The sequence below is a fragment of the Heteronotia binoei genome, chromosome 21, assembly GCF_032191835.1.
Source record: "Heteronotia binoei isolate CCM8104 ecotype False Entrance Well chromosome 21, APGP_CSIRO_Hbin_v1, whole genome shotgun sequence".
NCBI lineage: Eukaryota > Metazoa > Chordata > Lepidosauria > Squamata > Gekkonidae > Heteronotia > Heteronotia binoei.
The window spans coordinates 59,787,326-59,801,938 of record NC_083243.1 but is presented as its reverse complement, the minus strand read 5'-3'; the positions used below and the strand labels follow the sequence as shown (position 1 = coordinate 59,801,938).

General features: G+C 42.9%; 1 protein-coding gene across 11 annotated transcripts in view; it reads left to right on the top strand.

The window, feature by feature from the left end:
- Positions 1–14,613, top strand: part of NPAS3 (neuronal PAS domain protein 3) — a 1,210,843-nt gene that overhangs the window by 626,243 nt on the left and 569,987 nt on the right. The gene's annotated exons all lie outside the window — the stretch shown is intronic.

Here is a 14,613-nt window from a genome sequence, read left to right as displayed (position 1 = left end):
CCTTTTTGCATGAGGTACGGATGAGTGGGACATGGGAGCCAGATATGCATGTTTGATCGCACCCCTTTGATCCAGAGGGTCAAACTGCTCATGTGATTGCACCCTTTGTTTAGGACTATACTTAATGTTAGGTGGATCCATCCTACCCCTAGCAAAGTTTCAAACCTTTCAGAATGTGAAGCCTTTCTCCCACTTAACAGAATCTTTATAGGAGGAAGATTGCTTAGGCTGGAGGAAGGATCCTTGGAGGATCCATTATTATCCTCCACTAGGGTTTCCAAGTCCAATTAAAGAAATATCTGGGGACTTTGGAAGTGGAGCCAGGAGACATTGGGGGCGGAGCCAGGAGCAAGGGTGTGACAAGCATAATTGAACTCCAAGGGAGTTCTGGCCATCACATTTAAAGGGACAGCACACCTTTTTAAATGCCTTCCTTCCATACGAAATAATGAAGGATAGGGGCACCTTCTTTTGGGGCTGATAGAATTGGACCCCCGGTTCAATTGTTTTGAAACTTGGGGGGGGTATTTTGGGGAGAGGCACTAGATGCTATACTGAAAATTTGGTGCTTCTATCTAAAAAAACAGCCCCCCAGAGCCCCTGATACCTCCAGATCAATTCCCCATTATAACCTATGAGAATCGATCTCCACATAAGGAATAATGAAGTGCCCAGCAGACATTTCCTCCCCCCTACCCCCCATTTCTGGAGACTCTGAAGCCCGGGATTGGCATCTCTACTCACGAGTTGCTGCTAACTTCTTCAAAGTAACACAGACACACCATCCCAAGAGGAAGCCTTTCCAATCAGAGACTGAAGCCTCCGGAGGTGGAAAGTCACATGTTGGCTTTGGAGGCAGGGCTTTCCCCCCAGCCAGCTGACTGGGGGCGGGAAGGAGCCTGGGAAAGTGGAAGAACCCCCGCTGGGACCTGGGGATTGGCAAGCCTATACCTTTACCCATCCCTCACTTGATGGACTATATTTCCAGGACATAGTAGAATGTAATACAATCATCATTACTACACTTTACATGGGGAAAAAGGAGACAGATGCCTGCTATTTCACTGACAGCTGTACACCCCCCCCCCCGGAATAATTCTGGAGGGGTAGCCTCCAGTAACGTTAATTTCAGCTGGATTCCAAAACTCTGTCTCTGCCCAGTTCATTTTAAAACTTGCAGAGTGCAAGCAGTAGAGTAGCTGGTTGGCCCTTGATAGCTCTTCAAGTAAGAAAACATATTTCAGTTTTCCTGTGTAAAAATGACAGATATTTCTAAATGTTACTTAGCAATTTTCAAATAAACACAATCTGTATTTGCTAATAATGTAATCTGTGGGATTTGCTTTTCAATGAGTCTGTGATAGGGTGATACTATGTAAGGCCAGAATTCCTAGTCCTATTGCATTGGTTACTAGATGTCTTAAGCTGTGTGATTACATTGTTTATATTGTGCACTCTGAGTCTTGGTAGAAAAGGTGGGCTATAAATAAAATAAATACATAAATAGCTGCTCTTTTAATATCAGTTTGATCTGCAGCAAACACCAAATTGCCATGAAAAAATTTAAAGAGCTTGTTTCCACATATTAAAACTCTTACAGCAACAGGACCTTTTCCCCGGCAAATTGGTGACTTGCTGAAGCCTATTAATGGAGGAGAAACCGGAAGTTAAAAGCCCCCAAAGGGGAAATGAAGAGCCTATTAAAAACATTAAGAAGTATCCTGGCTGTAAAAGGGTACTCTTTTGTCTTGGGGATTTCTGGTTGTTTTTCTATTGGAAAAGGGAATGATCTGTTTGTTTTGTGATCCTTATCTGGGCTGAGCAGGCTGCTTGCTTAAAGTACCAGACCCACAAGATTGCAGGTCTAGCCCCAGCTCACATAGTCATTCTAATAGAACATAAAGGTTAATTGAAAGCGAGTCTTGGTTTTTTGGCTGAGATCCAGCAAGCTACTTTAGGCATGGCTAAGGGGCTGCTTAAGCCCAGCTGAGTTTTTGTCTTTTATAAAAACAGCTGACCTTCATGCCATATAACGGAGTGTTTTTTAAATTTCCATTAGCCTCAAAAGTAGTCTGATATGCCACTGATCCTTGAGAAAAATAATCCAAAACCTCTTTGGCATGTGGGAGTAATTGTCTGGGCTCCCCCCCCCCCCCTTTTTTTAAGATCTGAACCTCTAGTTGCACATGTAAAGATAATTAATTTCTAACTCATTAAGTTTCGTTTGCAAGTCTCGTTGCAGTTTTAGAATTCCCTTTGAAAAATATATTTGCATTCCAATTTCTAGGTGTCCAGGTGTGTCCAAAATTTGCATATATAAATTTCTTGCATAGTTATTCAAGATTAAAATAGTTTAAGATTAAAAATGTTGTAGGTGATATAACTGGCATTTGTGCTCAAAACACATTTTTCATTTTTATTGCACCTGCAAATCACCTGTGCTGAATTAATTGAAAACAGTTAAATTCTGCAAGCTATATGTATCTGACATAAAGAAGCATCCACTGTTAGTATATTATTCCTTAGTGAGAGGGAAGTACCTGTGGTCTCAGATACATGACTAGAGGGCATCAGAAAATTGACACGCAGCAGACAGACAATCAGGTTTATCAACAAAGCCAGCAGTAGGGCCAGAAAAGACAAGCTGATATGCAGATGCGACAGATAACAGTCTCATCCAGAGATTCTGGAGCATATGGAACCTGCATCTGCTCATGCCACTCCAGCAGTTGGCTTCCAACCTGGAGCAGCTTCTGCAGAGCTAGCAAGCTGCAAATCGAACGTGATACATACTCTTTCTGAAAATGTAAACCAGCATTTTGTAACATTATGTTAATACTTCTGAAAAGACTATCTGAGTGAAAACATGAGCATCCAGAATGCATAGATGTATTCTGTTTAGTTGTGAAGCAATCTGATGCAACTTGATCAAATGACACCTTTTGTAAAATATCAGTAAGGATCAATCATGCCACATATAAGCAGAACCATCCAAAAATGGAGGTCGGCAAGAAGAGGTGAAGAATGAATTACTATAACTCAGCACCCTGTTGATGCCAGACAATATGAGACTTGGCTGTTTCAAATTTCTGTATATAAAATTGATGAACATCACCTTAATAAATTCATATATTATAAAAAAAATGTTTATGCTCTTTGCAGTCAGAATCTAAGATTTATTTGTGGAGAGTTCTGGACTACCTCCTACCAGGTTTCTTTTTGCTCAGTGAATTTGCCTGATGAGATAAATATGTTCTTAAGAAATGTCCCAGATGGAGATGCTTGTCAGATCCAGATACTCAAAGAATTACCTATCCCTGTACTGCAGTTACACCTACTATACCTGTAACCCAGATATCCTGGCAGTCTTCTTCCTTTATCCATAGGAATTGGAGGTTGCAGTTTTCTGCAGTTTGCACTATAGTTGAACGAACAAGCACTTCAAAATGAAAAGATTAGCATTTAAAATTCACAAGTTCAACATTTTCTGTAGGTATTTGTTTTTTATGGTATGCTAGTCTGTAAACAGGGAAAGGGAAAATGCTTTTTTTAACATATAGCAATTGCTTGGTATAAAACATACAGAGAAAAAATTGGGAAGCCACAGCACCTGCTGATATATTTATAAATCTTCCTTTTTCTCTGCTAAGGAGAGCCCCATAAGCTTCCATTCACCCACCATGTTTTTGAAATCTGAAGTTGAACCAAGTAAGTGGGAGACTGTTTTGCAAAAAAATCACAGAGAGAACAGAAAGATTGAGGGAAATATAAAGTCAGAGGAATGCAGGAGAATGTGCCATGGAGCAGTGTTTTGGTATTATTTGGTCTTACAGCAGAAGTCTGCTGCCAGAAGTAGAAAAACATTGAGGTAATTTCTGATAACCTTGAAATAGATCCTCAGGGATGTTCCTTTATTCTTTTAGCTTTTTAGAAAGTACAGAGGGATCTGCACTTCGTAGAATATTTATGGCAGCCAAAGGTCTTGGGTCAAGCTCTTGAACTGGCTGTATTCCAAATGCTGTACAGGGCGTCATTGATTGCATTTCCTCTTTATTCAGTTTGCAGCAAACCACAAGCATAACATGGCTTCAGATGCACAAACATTTACTTTACCGGGTAATGGATCAGAGTTGTCCACTGAGATGGTGACAAACAGTATGGACTGTCTGTCAAAGTCTCGAGGCAGCAGGAGGAAGGTTGTAGGCCTAGCTTGCCTGTGAAATTATAGATGTTTGTATACAAATGCTAGAAGTGTTCGAAGTAAAATTGGTGAGTTGGAATGTTTAGTGTTGGAAGAAAACATAGACATTGTGGGAATTTCAGAAACTTGGTGGAATGAGGAGCATCAGTGGGACACGGTGATTCCTGGATATAAGTTATATCGGAAGGATAGGGAGGGAAGGGTTGGAGGTGGGGTGGCTCTGTATGTCAGAGATGGTATACAGTCCAGTAAGACTGAGGTCAGAGAATTAGATTCCCTTCTAGAAATGCTTTGAGTTGAAATAGAGGGCCCAAAAGGAAATTTAACTATGGGAGTTTGTTGTTGCCCACCAAATCAAAAGATAGAGGACGATTATAATATGATGGAAGGATTAAAGATAGCCATTAAACATAAAAACTGTGTCGTAATAGGTGATTTTAACTACCCGCAGATTGATTGGGACAATATGTGTTCTGGTCGAGAGATAGAGATTGAGTTTCTAGATGCTCTCAATGACCATGTTATGGAGCAGATGGTCGCAGAACCTACCAGGGGTGAGGTGATCCTGGATTTGGTCCTAAGTAATGCCCAAGACATGGTGAGAGATGTAAAAGTGATTGCACTGCTTGGGAGCAGTGACCATAATGTTATTGATTTCACCATTTGTATAAATAGAGAGTTGCCCCAAAAGACCAGCACAACCACGTTTAACTTTAAAAGGGGTAAATTCTCTGAGATGAGGAGGCATGTGAAGAGGAAACTGAAAGGAAAGGTAAATACAGTCAAAATCCTTGGGGAAGCTTGGAGGCTATTTAAAACTACAATCCTAGAAGCGCAGATAAAATATATACCACAAGGTAGGAAAATGCACAAACAGGTATAAGAAAAGGCCTGCATGCTTAACAAACAAAGTAATGAAAGCTGTAAAAGGTAAGAAGGACTCCTTTAAGCGGTGGAAAGCTAGTCCAAGTGAGATTAATAAAAGGGAACACAGGCTGTGGAAAATCAAATGCAAGACTGTGATCAGGCAGGCAAAAGGGGACTATGAGGAGCATATTGCAAAAAACATAAAGACCAACAATAAAAATTTCTTCAAATATATTAGAAGCAGGAAACCAGCCAGGGAGGCAGTGGGGCCCTTGGATGACCAAGGGGTAAAAGGATTACTGAAGGAGGATAGGGAAATGGCTGAGAAGCTGAATGCATTTTTTGCCTCCGTCTTCACTGTGGAATATGAGAAGTGTTTGCCCGCTCCAGAACCACTTATTTTGGAAGGGGTGTTGAAAGACCTGAGTCAGATTGAGGTGACAAGGGAGGAGGTCCTACAACTGATTGACGAATTAAAAACTAATAAGTTACCAGGTCCGGATGGCATACATCCAAGAGTTCTGAAAGAACTCAAAATTGAACTTGTGGATCTTCTGATAAAAATATGTAATCTTTCACTGAAATCTGCCTCTGTTCCTGAGGACTGGAAGGTAGCAAATGTCACCACCATCTTTAAAAAGGGTTCCAGAGGAGATCCGGGAAATTACAGGCCAGTCAGTCTGACTTCAATACCGGGAAAGTTGGTAGAAACCATTATCAAGGACAGAATGAGTAGGCACATTGATGAACACAAGTTATTGAGGAAGCATGGGTTCTGTAAGGGAAGATCTTGCCTCACTAACCTGTTACATTTCTTTGAGGGGGTGAACAAACATGTGGACAAAGGAGACCCGATAGATGTTGTTTAACTTGACTTCCAGAAAGCTTTTGATAAAGTTCCTCATCAAAGGCTCCTTAGAAAGCTTGAGAGTCATGGAGTAAAAGGACAGGTCCTCTTGTGGATCAAAATTTGCCTAATTAATAGAAAGCAGAGAGTGAGTATAAATGGGCAGTCTTCGCAGTGGAGGATGGTAAGTAGTGGGGTGCCGCAGGGCTCAGTACTGGGTCCCATGCTCTTTAACTTGTTCATATATGATTTGGAGTTGGGAGTAAGCAGTGAAGTGCCTAATTTTGCAGATGATGCTAAATTGTTCAGGGTGGTGAGAACCAGAGAGGATTGTGAGGCACTCCAAAGGGATCTGTTGAAGCTGGGTGAGTGGGCATCAACGCAGCAGATGAGGTTCAACGTGGCCAATTGCAAAATAATGCACATTGGGGCCAAAAATCCCAGCTACAAATACAAGTTGATGGGGTGTGAACTTGCAGAGACTGACCAAGAGAGAGATCTTGGGATCGTGGTAGATAACTCACTGAAAATGTCAAGACAGTGTGCGATTGCAATAAAAAAGGCCAGTGCTATGCTGGGAATTATTAGGAAGGGAATTGAAAACAAATCGGCCAGTATCATAATGCCCCTGTATAAATCGATGGTGCAGTCTCATTTGGAATACTGTGTACAATTCTGGTCACCGCACCTCAAAAAGGATATTATAGCATTGGAAAAAGTGCAGAAAAGGGCAACTAGAATGATTAAAGGGTTGGAACACTTTCTCTATGAAGAAAGGTTAAAATGCTTGGGGCTCTTTAGCTTGGAGAAACGTCGACTGCCGGGTGACATGATAGAGGTTTACAAGATAATGCATGGGATGGAGAAAGTAGAGAAAGAAGTACGTTTCTCCCTTTCTCACAATACAAGAACTCATGGGCATTTGATGAAATTGCTGAGCAGTCGGGTTAAAACGGATAAAAGGAAGTATTTCTTCACCCAAAGTGTGATTAACATGTGGAATTCACTGCCACAGGAGGTGGTGGCGGCCACAAGCATAGATAGCTTCAAGAGGGTGGTAGATAAAAATATGGAGCAGAGGTCCATCAGTGGCTATTAGCCACAGTGTGTATATATATGTATATGTATATATAGATATAATTTTTTTGGCCACTGTGTGACACAGAGTGCTGGACTGGATGGGCTATTGGCCTGATCCAACATGTTCTCTCTTATGTTCTTATGTTCTTACTCATGAGCAAGGTCTATTAAATTCTGTTGAACTAGAGCAGGGTTTCCCAAACTTTTCTTTCCTGTGGCCTGGTTATTTTTACACTTCTCCTTCATTGGCCAATAAAATTTGGGGGTGGAGGCAAGAGACTTTGGGGGTGGAGCCGGAAGACAGGAATTATGTCATTTTCTGTGGTGTCAAGGGCCAAGTGATGTCACTTCCGGGGCACACTGAGCCAAAACTCCACATTTTTCTGTGATGTCACTTCCAGGGCACTCCCCCAAACCTGCCTCTTCTTCTGAAGTAACTTCATCTTCAGAAAAATCTCTCTGAAACGCATGGTGAGTCAAAATGGGGGTAGAAATTGGCGGTCCTCTCTTTCCACTTCTACACCTGCATGCACCTATCTGTTTGTGTGTTCTTTTCCAGCTTGCAAGCATTCCTAATGCCCATGTTCAATTATCTGCACCACCTACACACCCCTTCCTCAACAGCACTGGCCAGTGTATGCAGTTGGGAGTGCTGTTGTCATTGCCATCAGGAATGACAGGACTTTGTATCCCCACACTGGGCTCTGGCAGCTGCTCTACCTCAAAATATGCTGAAACATTTAGTAGGCACTTCCTTCAGCTGTTACTACTGGAAGCCTGACTCAAGCCATAACCAAGCTTGCTTGGTTTCAAGAAAATCTGACAGCTATTTTTCATACTTTTCTTTGGCTGAAACACTGAGAAATTGCTGTGAAAGGTAGCATAGAATTGTACTACAATTAATGAATTAATTTCCAGTTATATGAAGTTCATACAAGCTTTTCTCTAGTTATCCCAGAAAGGATATTTTTGAGGGGTGTGCAGCTTTTTACTGGTTGTGTTTCCCAGGCCTTTAAAAGCAACCTGTTTTGCAGATATTTAGCCAGTGAACTTCTTTTGTCCTTTTTAATATCTACAGGAGGAGTTTAATTTTGGTGTCAGCCAGCTGTTAAACGCAGGACCAGTAAACGGTGCCAAGTTCATAGTACCATCACTTCCAGTGCTTTTGAGATATACTGCAGTAATCTCCAATAATCTCTTACTGCCCCACACCTCTCACTCTCAGAGAAATCTCATAGAAAGGCCAGTTGGCTACAACTGGGGGGGCCAACTTTTCATTGGCAGAACTCCTATGTCTGCAACAACAGTATGATGAACAGAAAAGTTTCATCCAGTAAAAATGGAAGGAAAGAAAGAAAGGGAAAGAAGGAAATAAAGGGAGAGGAAAAGAAGACATGGAAAGAAAAAAAAAAATAAGAACATAAGAGAAGCTATGTTGGATCAGGCCAGTGGACTATCCAGTCCAAAATTCTCTCATACAATGCTCAAAAAGCACCAGAATGTGCACCAGTGGGGCCAGGGAACTAGAAGCCCTCCCACTTTTGCTCCCCCCCCCCCCACCGAGCACTAAGAATACAGACAGAGCATCACTTGCAGGGAAAGAAAAAAAGAAGGGGAGGGGGAGAAAAAAAATGCCTTTCTCACCATCAGATGACCCCAGCCAGCCACAATTCTGCCCAGGGGTCGTTTGGTAAAAAAATAGCTACTGGAATGCCCCCTCCCTGCCCCTCCCAGCTGAAAAAACACACACACACCTTTCTTTGCCGCCCAGGCCTCACGCGGAAATCTTCCCAAAAGAGCATACTGCAAGGCACATGAAGGCTCATACCTTGAAGAACACTTCATGGGTCTAAAATGCCAGTGGACTCCAGCTTTTCTCTTAAACGCTGGGAGGGGGGGAGAAGGAAGGAGAGGCAGCCCAGCTCCTCTCTGCACAACACAGAGATGAGGGAAGGAATCCAAACAGAGCTCAGGCTTTGCAGCCTGTGTCAGTCTTCAAGGCTAGCTTTTTTCTGCACAACAGAGAGATAGGGGAAGGGAGGAAGCCAAATGGAGTGCAGGCTTTGCAGCCTGTGTCAGTCTTCAAGGCTAGCTTTTCTCTGCACAACAGAGAGATGGGAGAAGGAAGCAGAGCAGAGGTCATGCTTTGCTGGGGGTGGGGCTAGCTTTGGCTTTTCTTGTGACCCAGTAGTGAAGCTTCCGTGGCCCGGTACCGGGTCACGACCCTGCAAACAGGAAACACTGAACTAGAGAGTAAATATATTTAGGAATGAAATCTGAAATCCTTTGCACTCATAGGTACAACATGATCACACTGAATACTCTTCCTTGAGGTCATCTATGATAGGTTGCCAGATCCAGTCTTCTCCCTGGTGAGGGGATTTGGGGAAGAAGAAGAAGGTATCGGATTTATATCCTGCCCTCCACTCCAAAGAGTCTCAGAGCAGCTCACAATCTCCTTTACCTTCCTCCCCCACAACAGACACCCTGTGAGGTGGGTGGGGCTGGAGAGGGCTTTCACAGCAGCTGCCCTTTCAAGGACAACCTCTGCCAGAGCTGTGGCTCACCCAAGGCCATGCTAGCAGGTGCAAGTGGAGGAGTGGGGAATCAAACCCGGTTCTCCCAGATAAGAGTTCGCACATTTAACCACTACACCAAACTGGGGAGCATTCCTGGGTGGCTTACAATTTGCAACTTGCAGGGCAGGAGTGGATGGCCCCTGTTTGGAAAAAGTGGGTGCTCTAAATGCCTGCCTTGCAAACAGCAAATTCACTATTGGCAGGGCAGGAGTGGGCAACCCCCACTTGGAAATAGTGGGCACTGCACATGCCTACCTCACATGCCACAAATTTGTGGTTTGCAGGGCAGGCATACATGGCACCCACTCTTTTCAAGTGGGGGCTGTAGATAACTGTTGGGGGTGGGGCTTTCCCCACCAGCCAGCTGGCCAGTGCCTGGGAGAAAGTGCAAAAAATCAGGAGATTCCCCTGCCCCCACCTGGGGACTGGCATCCCTAAATTATATGATGGTTTCCCCCCTCTCCCAACCTTTGCATGTTATAGTGGCAGGAAAGCTCGAACTTCTTAAGGAAGCTGGATGCTAGAAAACCAGAAACAATTATTGAAAAACATCTCTGTCAAAACCATCTGGAAATAATTTAAATCTCTGGTTTAAAAAAAAGCTGGACAGATGAACACTGAAACAAGTTCTTGCACAACTAATAAATCTGTCTCCTTTTTCTGGTCATTCTCTCTCAGAAAATGCCCACGAAAGCTGTTTCTGTTGAATGTGTGAGATTTTCTTCCATAAAATCAGGGGTAATTTTGTAGAAAAAGAGGTGCCAGAGCTTATTAGCATAACTCATTTGCATATGCCACACACCCCTGACATCACTGGAAGTGTGTCAGAATGCCAGGTAGCGGGGATATATATACAAAGAAACACAAAGGGGTTTTTTTTACTTAAAATAAACATGCTTAAAACATTAGCACACTTGCAATATTTTAACCGTCTCTGATAACTGACACTTCATGCTCTGAATTATTGCATCAGAATCTGGAGACAATAGTGCTGAGGCAATCCCGAGTTCATGTGTTGCTCAGGTGTGTATCTGTAAGTTTCAAACCTGCTTTTGATTTATTGACATTACAGAAATCTCATGTTCAGTGCTCAGTGCCCTAGGACCCAGGGGAAAACATGAAATGGCTGGGCAGTGTGAGATTTTGTACAAAAACTGCTTCATGTGCTGTTCAAGAACATGTGAAGAAACCATGACAAAGATTTAGGCTTATGTGTTTATCTACAAAACTATAGTCTTCCCCAGAGAAATTACTACAACTCCTATGAGGCAGTGCAAGAATAGAAGGGCAACCATGTATAGTGGTCAGTATCTGCCTACTTTCTGGGAAGTCTAAGTTCAAAATCCCCAATCAGTCAAAGGAAATCAAAGGAAAACAAAAGGAAATGTGCTGGGTGAACTTGGCCTGTTCACACACTCTCAGCCTAATCCTGCCTTGTTATTCCTCTTCTGAATAATGAAGGCATGGATCATGAAGGCATTAATACAGTGAAAAGGGGAGGCAAATCCAGTTGCACCCAGAAGAACCCAGGCAAAACAACCCAACAAAGTCAGGTCTGATCAGCAGTGGATCTGGAGATCATCTCCAAAGGTATTCCCTGGCATACATCAATCAAGGATTTCAGTTCTGTCCCTACCCTGGACACATCTGTTGAGAACAATCAAACAGGCAACGTGCTTGAAAGTATCTGGCACTTTTGAGATTCAGTTCAGTTAGTTAAATTTGGTTTATATTTTCTTGAGTATTAAAGTTGGTGTAGATGCAAAAATGTTCCAGGTTATGGGTTTATTTATTTGCTTTTCTCTTTCTGTTTTCTGCAAAGGTTTATTTAGTAATCTAACAACATCAAATGGAGTTCATTTCCAAGGCTACCATTGAATTACTGCAGATTACAGTGTTATAAATGGCAGAAGAAGGGACCCTTTCCCTGTGCTGTAATGTTGTCAGGGCCCTGAGGCTGTTGACTTAGTTCATGATGTATTGTACTGCTAACGTTTCAGTTCTCTCAGGGGATCACTGGTCCCACTATAAGGTCAGGAGTTAACTACTTATATTTTAGCTGGGTACTGCTATCAATACCGCTCCTATGGAAACCTTACTTGACGTCATTTTTTTTTTAAAAAAAAATCCTTGCTACTGTAGCCAAGCTTTAGTAAAAGTCAATAAGAACATTAGACTGTTGTCTGTATTATTACTTGCCACTTCCTGCCAGCAATCTAACCATTCATTAGCAGAGAGTTTTGGAAATCTCACTTGATTATTTATGCAGTCAATAGCAAGGCTTGTCTGCATTCATAATTGTTTGATTTTATGGCCCCTTCTTTAAACAAACATCGTCTATGGTAATGTGATGCCCTGATAGATGGGAAAGGTTTTGTCTGTGAATATCATTTAGATAATTAAAAATGACAGATGAAATCGCCTGCTGTCTTGACCTGTACTTTGTTCCCTCAGTGATTCTGAAGAGATGCTGATTGCTGTCAATCAAAACCCATTGGAGGTTTGTAAATTCTGGCTGCTGTGAACTCTGACCTTCTGTGTTGTTCTGAAATAGATAATAACCTTGAAATTACATTAGAATTTAAAAACTCCTTCACCAATGGGGCATACCATATATACTTTTTAAAACAGAAGATGACTATCTAATGTCATTGTTTACTTTATAAATTCAGTACCAGAAGTACACATGCAACAACTTAGTGCAGAGAATTGGTTTATATCAAAACATATAATAAATTATTTTGTGCCAACAGATTCCATTTATGAAAAATATCTACAGTATGGTTATCTTCTGGAATATTTTGTTTATGTTAGAATTAGCGAAAGATAATGGCAATAGCACTAACACATTCAAGAAGCAAAAAACATAGCAAAGTTCTAAAACTTAAAAGACTAGAAACCTGGGTCAAGAGATGAGATACATAAGTGAATTTCCAAGGAGGAATTTGTGTGTGTGTCTGTGTTTTCCTAAAGCTATGCAGGAATCATAGTTTGGGGGGGATCTTTTCCCAGTGCCTTTGATTATGTAAAAAAGTGAATGTGAACAATTTAGTTGTGGCAAAATTGCTACCAATTCTCTTATAGCAGTAGACTCACTTGCTTAATACAGTGTGATGACTACTTTTTTAAAGAAAGCTCAGAGATGTCAGGAGGCATCTCCTGCAGATCTCTCATTAGGGGAAATGAAATGATTTCCACCCCCCACCCCCCCACACACACCCTGTGTCTTTATTTTGATATCAGAGAAGGTCACAAGGCCAAGAAGAACAAGGTGAGGGCTTAGCTCAATGGTGCAGCATCTGCCTTGCATGTGGAAGGTCTCAGGTTCAGTCCCTGACATCTCAAAGAGATCAGGTGAGATGAAAGACCTCTACTTTGACCCTAGAAAGCCACTGTCGGTCAGAAGAAACATTTCTGAATTGTGATGGCCTGTCTGACTTGGTATGATGCAATTTCATGTGTTACTATTTAAAACATTTAAGGGAGAGACCATGGTGTAGTGGTAGAGCATCTGCTTGGAATGCATGTGTGCTTGTCTGCTTCTGTGCAAGCACAGTGGGACTCAGGAAAAAACCTAACCCAGTCACTGGTCTGTGCTTGCGGTGCATTAGCGATGTGGGTGACCAGCCACAGGCCCACTGTGCTGTGATGCCAGGTTAGGGGATGCTGTTTGATCGACATAAACTGTCCCAAACTCACACAGCTTATTTAAAGCCGAGATACAGCTGCCATAACCTGCCCATCTGATCATGCCCCCTGTATTTTCCTATGGGGCTCCAATAAGATAAAATGAAGTTTATCTATTCTACTGTTAGTATTAAAAGGGTCCCCTTACAACTATCTGTTCTGGGTGTTAATCCTTCAAGTAAAGGAATGCTTTTGCTTGAAGCCAAGGCTTCCTAGCGAACTCCAGCAATTGAACACAGGCTAGGGATCACTTTAAAGTCTGCTGTGATTGTGAGGGCTATGAAGAAGCCAAACTCCTTGCCACTTTTGTATCAGGACACAAGCGCGTCGCTAGAGGTTCTGCCACTCCTGGCAGATCCCTGCGCCACGCCCCCCTCCAGTAATTTTGCACGTGATGCGTGTGCTTGCAGCACAATGATGTCACTTTCCTTGGAAGCCTCTGAAGAGCAAGGCATTTTAGCAACACCCCGCCGCTTTCAGGATGAAAGCGGCCGAGTGGTGCTTTCATGGAATGGCGCTGCTCAGCTGCTTTCAACCTGAAAGCGGCGGGATGCTGCTAAAATACCACTCTCCAATGAGTGCAGAGTTTTAGTGGCACCCAACTGCTTTGGGGATGAAAGCGGCCAAGTAGCGCCTTTCCATGAGGTCACCGCTCAGTTGCTTTCAACCCAAAAGTGGCCGGGTGCTGCTAAAACACCACGCTCTTTGGAAAGTGCAGTGTTTTAGCAGCGCCCTGCCACTTTTGGTTGAAAGTGGCCAGGTGCCGCTAAAATGCTGCACTCTTTGGAGGGTTCCAAGGAAGCCTCCGAAGGGTGTGGGGAGTAAGAGGGCCCCTAGTGGCGCACCAGGTGGGGTAGCGCCCTAAGCAGCCGCCTACCCTGCCTACTCCCATGCACCGACTTTTTCTGGACAAACCTGTTTAGGTGAGCTTTTCTCACTATTAAGGCTTCTTTCTACAACAGGGGTAGGCACTCCCTACTAACAGCAACTGCACTGGCCATTTTTCTTGGCCCGCGAGTCAGCTCTTTGCCCAAGAAGCCCAGGTAAGTCTGTGAGATGCTGGCAACACCACTAGATTCAGCTTGCCCCAAGTGTGTCTGGCCAACCCCTATCACTTCTTTCTCCCCTTTTGTTTGTCAGCATTAGGTATTTGGGGGGAGGGTTCTTGACAGGCAAAAGAATGTGACCTACTACTTTGGTGGGGACATGAGGGTGTGGGACAAGTATTTTGATTGTTCAGATTAAGGGTATCTTTTTCCCTTTGTCAGATGATACATGCTTTTTATGGTTTGGAAGCATAATGGCATGGATAAGCCAGGCTCTGCCTACCTTGGGAAGGCTGAGAACTCTAG